The sequence below is a fragment of the Zingiber officinale genome, chromosome 8A (genome assembly GCF_018446385.1).
Source record: "Zingiber officinale cultivar Zhangliang chromosome 8A, Zo_v1.1, whole genome shotgun sequence".
Taxonomy (NCBI): Eukaryota; Viridiplantae; Streptophyta; class Magnoliopsida; order Zingiberales; family Zingiberaceae; genus Zingiber; species Zingiber officinale.
The window spans coordinates 41,293,987-41,305,335 of NC_056000.1; positions in this window are offsets into that span (position 1 = coordinate 41,293,987).

Here is an 11,349-nt window from a genome sequence, read left to right on the forward strand (position 1 = left end):
TCTATGGCAGGATGGTCATATATATGCAAGAATGATTGCTTCTAAAGAGTGGGTTCTTGAGCCCCGACCAACCTTTTAGTCGGTCGTCCTTACTACTGGGGACTGGTCCTTGGTCACTGAAGTAATATCCCGAGTTATTTAAATCGAGTTGGGTTTTTTCTGAAAGCTACCTGGTATGGTCCGTGGGTCTGAGGATATCGAGCCTTGTAATTCCAATCACCTTTTTATCGACCCGACTTTACATAGGAGGGCGGGGAAAATGAGCAATAAAGCCCACATGTTTGGCTAATTGTATATGAAGTTGCATTATGAATAAAAGGCTGTTATTGAGCCCTGATCAAATATGTTCCCGATCGTCCTGTGTGTCGCTCATGCTCGATCGACCCTTGGGCTAGCCATTCTTGGACACGGCTGTGTGTGTGTTAACCCGAACCCGATCCGAATTCAACCCGAAACCTTTAATCTCGAACCCGACCAACCCGAATCCGACCTCGATAACCCGAAAACTCAATTTAAAATGACTTTTTTAAAAACTATTTTCCCTATAATTCTTCACTTTAATACTCCATCATTATCATATAATATTAATATACATAAAAACATTTGAATTTTTAAAATAAAATTTGATTTAATCCCAAAAAAACTCACTAAACCCTATATTTTGGTCAACCTGGGTCAACTCAGGTCAACTCGAACCCGACCCGACCCAACTCGAAAATTTTCAACCCAAAAATCCTCCAATCTGAATCTGACCTGAACTCGAAAATGCTTAACCGAAACATGATTTTTTCAGGTCAACTCGGGTTGAGTCGTCAGATCAGGTTTATTTTTGACATTCCTAGTCAAATGTAATGTGAAAATATTATGAAAATCCTATATGCATTACATTTATCAACTGCATTAGATTTACCTACAATTAAAATTATATCTTTTTCTTACATATAAAAGATATATAGTATATTTATAAAAAATTCAAAAAATAATACATCTAATTTAATATTATAGAGGTCCCTAAATATTTTATATGTATTTACCAGGGATGACAACATGTGAAAATGCCTTAAAAGCATATTTGATTACGTCACAATTTTCAACCCATTCGCCAAGTGAGTGAAGACGGTTGAGATGCTCCTTGAATCTGCCATGAAGTTAGGCTTGTAATTTTCAACCCATTCGCCAAGTGAGTAAAGACGGTTGAGATGCTCCTTGAATCTGCCATGAAGTTAGGCTTGTAGATTATCTTTCTTTCATCTGACAGTTTTGGAGTTGACTCAACAGAATAACTCTTTTGGCCGTCCTTGAGTCAATCCTTCATGGAATTCAAATTAATTATTTTCATAGCTGCTTTGCACTTTGAAAAGGTCCGACTAAGTTGTTCTTGAGTTAAACTACATTGCAAGATAGTTGTGACCTTATCATTGCCTCAATCCCATCATCTCCGTAGTGCATCCTTGCTAGCTATTCTTGGGCCACCTTTCCTTCATTTGGACCATTGTCTCACCTTAACTTTATCTTCCACGTTAGCCCGGGGTCCACATTTAACACCCCGGGGTATTAATTCGAGTGGGTTGGGTTATTTTTTTTTAACCTAACCCGAACTCAACCCGAATCTGAATTCAACCCGAAACCCTTAAATCTGAACTCGACCAACCCGAATCCGACCTGGATAACCCGAAAACTCAATTTAAAATGATTTTTTAAACTATTTTTCTTATAATTCTTTATTTTTATCTCAATACTTCATCATTATCATATAATATTAATATACATAAAAACATCTGAATTTTTAAAATAAAATTTAATTTAACCCCAAAAAACTCACTAAACCCTATATTTTGATCAACCCGGGTCAACTCAGGTCAACTCGAACTCGACCCGACCCAACTTTCAATCAAAAAATCCTCCAATCCGAATCCGACCCAAATTCGAAAATGCCCAACTTGAACATGATTTTTTCGGGTCGACTTGAGTTGAGTCGTCAGATCGAATTTATTTTTGACACCCCTAATCAATTGTAATGTGAAAATATAATGAAAATCTTATATACTTTACATTTATCAACTGCATTAGATTTACCTACAATTAAAGTTGTATCTTTTTCTCACATATAAAGGATATATAGTATGTTTATAAAAAATTTCAGAAAATAACGCATCTAATTTAATATCATACAGGTTCCTAGATATTTTATATGTATTTACCAGGGATGATAGCATGTGAAAATGCCTTAAAAGCATACTCGATTAAGTCACAATTTTCAACCCATTCGCCAAGTGAGTGAAGACGGTTGAGATGCTCCTTGAATCTGCCATGAAGTTAGGCTTATAGATTATCCTTCTTTCATCTGACAGTTTTGGAGTTGACTCAACAGAAGAACTCTTTTGGCCGTCCTTGAGTCAATCCTTCATGGAATTCAAATTAATTATTTTCATAGCTCCTTTGCACTTTGAAAAGGTCCAACTATGTTGCTCTTGAGTTAAACTACATTGCAAGATAGTTGTGACCTTATCATTGCCTCAATCCCATCATCTCCTTGGTGCATCCTTGTTAGCGGAAATCTTCATTCTTGGTTGTTTGTAGTTCGATCCACCTTAGGACTGATTTTTGAGTTCATTTTGGAAAGTGTGTGGAAGCCGATCGAGTTTAAGCTTCGATTTTAGTCCAATTTTTCTATTCATTTCGAGTTTATGGAATATTGAGTGATGTGGTGTTCTTATGCAGAGGTTTTGCTTCTCTGTGTTGTTTATTTAGGTTTCTGTCTTCGTTATTGTTGGATCGGAAGCCTCAATTATAATGAAGTTAAACGGTGGTATATGTGTGTTTTCCTGGGGTGGTTGTTTTCTTTTGCTACATGTTAGCCGTAGGTTATAATATTTATGTTGTATTACTTCTTCAATCATCACGAAGTTTCCTAGTGTAAGGGATTAATGTTGTATTACTTCTTCAATCATCACGAAGTTTCCTAGTGTAAGGGATTTTTATCATGTTTTTATTATGCCCATCCTGCGAAGGAATAACTTTTAAGTTGATCTATGATTTCTATTTCATAGTTATTCCTGTTCACAATCTGAAACTTGGTATGAAATCAACTTTCTTATGTGATTCATACTGGGTTGAGTTCTATAACTATTGGGTCATACCTTGTCAATTTTTGTTCATTCTTTAACCTATAGCTATGTCTTACAATCTGTAGATCTTATGCAAAAGTTATCCCTGGACTCTACAAATAAAATGGCGAAGCTTCACAGGTACTTTTTTTTAGTTTTTAGTTTGTTAACTAAATTATTATTGGTGTTTTTTCTATCATTTTCTTTGAAGGGAGAATAATGTGTTGATTTTATTTGTTTCTATGAAGACTTCAAGAGTGACCACCACTGGTAAATTGTAATCTACTATCCATTCTATTTTTCAGTATTGATCATGTGTTACGTTTGTGCTTTGTCTTTTTATTATGCTCACTGTTTGATATCATTTATGGTCATTGGCAGGGAGTTTAAGGGGAGATGTACCATCACTGATATGGTTATGCTCCATATAGTCCGCATCCTTCTCCTTTGTCCCCCACCAGTGCACCATGCACACCAAGCCAAAATCCTAGCTCGAAAGGAGATGTTTCTACATCTACTGCCATTGATCTTCCTCCTATCCCTGTAGATACAACAAAAGTTGACTCGAATGGAACTGCTAAAGCAAATGCAAATACCAACAATGGAACAACACAAGCAAAACGAAACCAACAGTATGCACCATCAAATGCCATGGGCTCGTTTGGTCATGATGGCATGTGGTCGCCTATTTCAAGTATGACAGTTCCATGTTTCCTGATGGGCAACAGAGAGACCAACTTCCACTAACAATGGTTCTTCAATGATTTGGAAATACTACATCCACAAGAAATTAAATCAGAATCTCCATCACCTTCCTCATCTTACAGTATGTATTATGCAAATTAGTACCTTGTCTGTTAACTGATATATTTGTGGCACGTGCATGCTTACATTCTGTTATAACTTCACCTTAGTAATCATATTCTTGTTGGTTGCTACTCGGAAAACCTAATAGTTTTACTGTATAAAAATTTTATACAAAGATCTGAACCTTTTCCTAGCTACCATGTGTTCTTTTAAATTAAACTCAGATCGGCTGCGAAATTTAACACGTTTGATCCTAAGTTTAATTTATTTGTTCTTTTAGGTTTACACTTGGATCTCCTGCGGAACTTAACACGTTCGATCTAAATCACCTAGGTTATTAATTCCATTAAATATTAATTTCCAAAATTGGCTTCCAGGACTGCATGGCAAGACACATGACCTTCTTGGATATGAGAACAACCACCACCGCCTAGACAAAGCCTTTTAAGGAAAGCTAATATTTAATTTCCTTAAATAACTTTAGGTCAACCAAAAGGAACAATCAAATCACAAGGAAAAGAAAATAAAAGAACACAACATCGAAAACTAATTCGAAATACTAGAATCGCATGCCTCTTGTATTTGGTATTTTTACATGGAGATAAAACTAACATGATGCGGAAAACTATATTAGTTATACCTTACTTAGTAGATAATGACCTCTTGATCTTCTACCGTATTCCTCTTCTAATCTCGGACGTTGTGTGGGCAACGATCTTCCGAGACGAGAACCACCAAGGCACCTTCTTCTTCTTTGCAAGGTTCGGCCACCACATGACTCCAAGAAAGGATGAGGTTCGGCCACCACCACCAAGCTCCAAGGGATGCAAGAGCGAAGCCTCCTTTCTCTCCTTTTCTCCAAGCTAAATCCGGCCACCACAAGGACTCCAAGAGAACAAGATGGTTCGGCCACAAGAAGGAGAAGAGAGAAGAGGAAGAGGCCGGCCACCAAGGAAGAGAGGGAGGAAAAGAATAATAGAGTCGTTTTTTTATAAAGCCTCCTATACCCCCTCTTTTATAATCCTTGATCTGGGCAAATAAGGAAATTTAAATAAAAACTTCCTTAATTCTTTTGCCATGAAAAGAAAAAATTTATTTAATTAAAAATAATTTTTCTTTTCATTATAACATGGCCGGCCACTTATTTCCCCAAATCAAGGAGAGTTTTAATTAAACAAGAATTAAAACTTCCTAATTTGTTTCCGGAAATTTATAAAAATTTCTCCAATATTTTTTATCCCTTAATGATTGGTTTATAAAAAGGAAATTTAATAAATTAAAATCTTTCTTTTAAACATGTGGATAAAAAAAAATTATCTATAAAAATTAAAATCTCTTTTAATCTACAAATAAGGAAAGATATCAAATCTTTTCTTAATCAAAACTTATAAAAGAGAATATTTAATTTTTAAACTCTCTTTTAAATCATGAACATAGTCAAAAAGGAAAGTTTTCTTAAAATTTAAAATCCACCTTTTAATCAACAAATAAGGAAAGATTTCAAATTTTAAACTCTCTTTTAAACATGTAGATGATTTACAAATAAGGAAAGTTTTTACCAAAAATTAAAACCATCATTTTAATCTACAAATAAAGAAAGAGATTAATCTCTTCTCTTAATCTTTTGTAGAAAGCTATAAAAGGAAATTTTTAATTTTAAACTCTCTTTTAAAATCATGATATCCACATAAGAAATAATTTTAATTAAAAATCCTTTTTAATATTTTAGTGGTCGGCCACCCAAGCTTGGGACCCAAGCTTTGGCCGGCCACCAACTTGGCTCATCCACTTGGTCTTGGCCGGCCCTAGCTTGGGTTCCAAGCTAGCTTGGCCAGCCCCATTGGATGGGTAAGAAGGTGGGTATAAATCTCTATATACAAGAGGCTACGATAGGGACTGAGAGGAGAAATTGGTTTTGGTCTCCCGATAAAATTAAGCTTCCCGTGTTCGCCCCGAACACACAACTTAATTTTATCAATAATAATTCATTGTACTAAAGAACTATTATTGAACTACCGCACCAATCCCAAATTATATTTTGGGCTCCTTCTTATTATGAGTGTGTTAGTCTCCCTGTGTTTAAGATAACAAATGTCCACTAATTAAGTAAGTTACTGACAACTCACTTAATTAATATCTAGCTCCAAGAGTAGTACCACTCAACTTCATCGTCATGTCGGACTAAGTCCACCTGCAGGGTTTAACATGACAATCCTTATAAGCTCCTCTTGGGGACATTCTCAACCTAGATTACTAGGACACAGTTTCCTTCTATAATTAACAACACACACTATAAGTGATATCATTTCCCAACTTATCGGGCTTATTGATTTATCGAACTAAATCTCACCCATTGATAAATTAAAGAAATAAATATCAAATATATGTGCTTGTTATTATATTAGGATTAAGAGCACACACTTCCATAATAACTGAGGTATTTGTTCCTTTATAAAGTCAGTATAAAAGAAACGACCTCTAATGGTCCTACTCAATACACTCTAAGTGTACTAGTGTAATTATATAGTTAAGATAAACTAATACCTAATTACACTACGACATTCCAATGGTTTATTCCTTTGCATCTTGGTCGTGAGCTACTGTTTATAATTTATAAGGTACTGATAATATGATACTCTGTGTGTGACACCACACACCATGTTATCTACAATATAAATTAATTGAACAATTACATTTATCATAAATGTAGACATTTGACCAATGTGATTCTTATTTCTAGATAAATGTTTATACCAAAAGCTAGACTTTTAGTATACATCATAATAATCTCTCACTTATACTAAAAGACTAAGCTGTCATATCTGCTACCATACATCTGATTCCCAACCCTTCAACATACCCATCAAAAGCTCTTGCCTTAAGGGCCTTAGTGAAAAGATCTATAGGTCATCATCTGATGCAATCTAGGCAACAACAACTTCTCCTCGTTTATACGATTTCTCGTATTGGGTGGTACTTGCGCTCTATTGTGTTTACTTGCCTTATAGACTCATGGTTTCTTTGAGTTTGCTACTGCACCACTATTATTACAATAAATTGTAATAATCTTTGGACAAACCAGAAATCATATCTAAGTCTATCTTGAGGTTATTGAGTCATTCAGCTTTTATGACTACCTCAGAGGTTTGCCATATACTCAGCTTCTATGGTGGAGTCCAGAAAAACACCTATGCTTATCACTCTTCCATAGTTATGACTTTACCTCATAAAGTAATCACAAAATCCCGAGGTTGACTCACTATTGTCCCTATCCGACTGGAAGTCAAAATCCGTGCAACCCACAGCGACCAAATTAACTGCCTTGTAAGCTAGCATATAATCTCTAGTGCCTCTAAGGTACTTCAATATATGCTTTACTGCAGTCCAATGTCCTTATCCAGGGTTACTTTGATATCTGCTAACTATGCCCTTGGCAAAACAGATTTCTCATCTCGTGCATAACATACATTAGGCTTCCCGACAGTCGAAGCATAAAGAACTGCCTTCATTTCCTCTATCTCCTTTGATGTCTACGGAGATATTTCTTTAGATAAAGTTACTCCATGCTAAAAAGGTAAGAAACCTTTCTTGGAGTTTTGCATGCTTAAAACGAGCAAGGATTTTTCCGATATATGAAGCTTGAGATAAGTAAAATATTCTTTTCTTACGATCCCTTATTACTTTGATCCCAAGAATATATACATTCTCCCAAGTCCTTCATATCAAATTGTTTGGACAGCCATACCCTTACTTCTGACAACATTTTGATATTGTTTCCAACTACCAAATATGTTATCTACGTATAGTACAAGAAATACCACCATGTTTCCATCACATTTTTTGTATACACAAGACTTATTCGGTTACTAAATAAATCCATAGGTCTAGATTATTTTGATAAACTAGATGTTCCAAGACCTTGAAGCTTTACCTCAGTCCATAGACTGATTGAGCTTGCACACAAAATGCTCTTTGCCCTTTGCAATGAACTCTTCTGGTTACTTTATATGGATACTTTCTTCAAGACTTCCATTAAGGAATGCTGTCTTGACATCCCCTTGCCAAATAGATAAAAGAATCCAGATAGACTTAAGCATGACTACCAGTGAAAAAGTTTCCTTTTTCATCAAGCCTTGCTTTGAAAGTTTCCACCTTCCTGTCTATCTATCTTTTCCTATTGTAGACCTATTTTTACCCAATGGCTTTTACACCATTTGGTGGTTCTACAAGCTTCCAGATTTTATTAGAATACATATATTCTAATTCTGTATTCATTGCTCTTTGCCAAGATGCTACATCTTTATCTTGGAGTGCTTCATCATATGTCCGGGATCAGACTCATGTTCATTTGGGATCAAGTCCAAAAACTCTCCCAAAACATGAATCTTTTAGGTTTGCTTGACAACCCTCCCACTACGATGAGCCACTGTCTGTGTATCATTTATGATACGTGTTACAGTTTCTTGTGATATTTCATCTTGTACAGTTGGTACTAGATTAGACATGTCCTTTATAATTTCTTTAAGAACAAATTTACTTATGGGCTTGTGGTTTATTACATAGTCCTTTTCTAAAAATCGGTCATTGATTCTAACAATGACCTTTTGATTTTTTAAGACTATAAACCTATTTTTGTTTCTTTAGGATAACTCATAAACAAGTGAACTCCTGCCCAACTTATCAGTGTCTCTCATGTGCTAGACCACCCAAATCCGAATATGCTTCAGACTAGGCTTACGCCCATTCTGTAATTCTATGGGAGTAGAGAGTTCTGACTTTAGAAGGTATTATGTTCACTTCTGTTTCTAGTGTATATCCTTAAAATGAATTTGGTAATTAATTCATCATCAATCTACTTATTTTCATAAGAGTCCTATACCTTCTTTCTACTACACCATTCTGTTGGGGTGTACTAGGTGCAACTAGTTGGAATTGATTCCCGACTTCTGATAAGTGACTCCTAAATTATCCCAAGAGGTACTTGCCACTACGATCTTACCATAGTGACTTAATACTTTTACTTTAACATTTCTCCGCATCAGCCTTTTACTCTTTGAACTAATCAAAGCACTTAGTCTTGCGGCACATTAAGTAAATGTATTTGTATCTTGAATAATTGTCTATAAAATAGATGAAATATTCGATACTAACTCTTGTCATAGGATCACACAAATCAGAATGAACCTATTCCAATGTATCTTTGGCTCCATACCCCTTATACTTAAAAGCTTCTCGGTTATTTTTCCTTCCAAGTAAGACTCGCAGGTTGGAAGGATTTCCACTACCAATGAACCCAAAAGTTCATCAGCTACCAATGAATCCTACTCAAGTTAATATAACCTAGCCTTAGATGCCAAAGATATAATTGGTTCTTTCTGAAGGTTGCTTTCTCTTAAAGTTAGAAGATGTGTTATTAATTTCCATTTGTTGCATCGTGGGAGTTATTGGATTTATAAATTGTCAACCAACGTACCAGAACAGATAACAACTTTGTTATTAAAAGAGGTAGAATATCGAGTTCTTTGAATAGTTTAGAAACTGAAAACTAGTTCTTTCTAAACTTGGTACGTAAAGACAATTACTTAAAATCCATATTTTATTCTTATGAAAGGATAAACATCTCCCACTGCAACAGCTACCATTTTTATAGCAGTGCCCATGTGGACGGTATTTTTATTTTCATTTAGTTGTCGGGTTTCCTGGAACCCTGCAATGAATTGTGAACATGATTAATGACATCTATATCTACACTCCAGGTTCTGGTAGATAACACCACTAAACATGTTTCAACTAATGAATTAAATACACCTATACTGTTCTTAGTTCTAAGAAGACAGACTATCTTAATGTCCAAGTCCTATTTCCAATCATTACAATTGGGACTACTAAGTCTTTTCTATAGTATAACAACTAGGGAATTGACAAACATTTTAAATCCTAAGAATCAGAAAAATATTTAGTCAAGATCAATTCCTTAAAATCCCCATGAATTTTGTATGTCACGATAGTGTGGACGTATACAAAATCAAAGAAGAGATTTTATCCATTAATTTTATTATCTCGTCAACTTTACTTTATGACGAACAAAATTAATAGTTGATCTTTCTTTGATCAAATATTTGGTCAAAACTTTTGAATTTAAAATAACATTGATTCCTCAAACAATATTATTTAAATTCACCAACACCTCAAACACCGTGAATTTTGCATGCCACGATAGTGTGGACGTATACAAAATTTAAACATTTATAAGAGGAGGGTTTTACCCATTAATTATCTTGTCAATAAATCTTTATGACAAAATAAAATTACCTCAAACACCGTGAGTTTTGTATGCCACGATAGTGTGGACGTATACAAAATCAAACATTTGTAAGAGGAGTTTTTAATTTTATTATCTTGTCAACCTATTTATTTGACAAATTAATAGTTGGTTTTCTTTGGTCACACAAATAATAGCAGTGACTCCGATGGGGAGGATACTATTAGACGTGCCTAAGTGTATACCATTACTTGACACTAAGTCCATTAATAAGATTGTGCCCCTTCCGATGGGGAAGATCACACGCTCTTAGTTAACTTCCTATAGTCATCCAAAATGGAAGTTTAATCTAGTGATCCGCAAACAAGCTCATCCGATATGGAGGAAGGCACTCAGAGCCAACGCGCAAGCTTGTTGCATCACTTATAAACCAGTAATGGAGACCGTGGAATTTATTTAAAAATAAATCCCTCTCCCACTTAGTTATTTAAAGTGAGGAATTTTGACTATGCTAGCCTACTTAACATGCATACTAACAAGCACACACAACACAACATAAAAAGTAATAAATAGAAAAACTAATTTTCAACTATTATGGCTTTTATCTATTGCTGTCCTCCGTGTGTCGCCAACCCTAGCTGCTGCCATCTTTAGCCACCGCCACCGGGTCTAGTTGTCGCATCCATCTTGCTCCTTGTTCCGCTGCGCCTCTGATCCTCAAAAGGTTCCACGCCTTGCAAGATTCGATCCGCGACATAAATATAATTTTACATTTTTCGATCCTATATTCCTCGAAGGAATGTACATGTAAACTAGATCGAACATAAAATAAAATTTACATCCATCGATCCTATATTCCATAAAAGGAATATACATGTAACTAGATCAAAAAATAAAATCCTAATAAAACTAAATACAGCTTCTGCTGTATTTTATAATACAATCATGCACACACAATAAAATGCCCTTGACATGTCCAAGGGTCCAATCACACACACAATATCTATAAGCCATAATAGTTGGATCCTGCATCCACAAAGTTAGCACATCCTACTATTATCCTGCCTAAATTATGTATGACATATGCATAATTAAACTAATACCAAATACACAGAGGCAAAACCTTAGCTCTGATACCAATTGTTGGTTGCTACTCGAAAAACCTAATGGTTC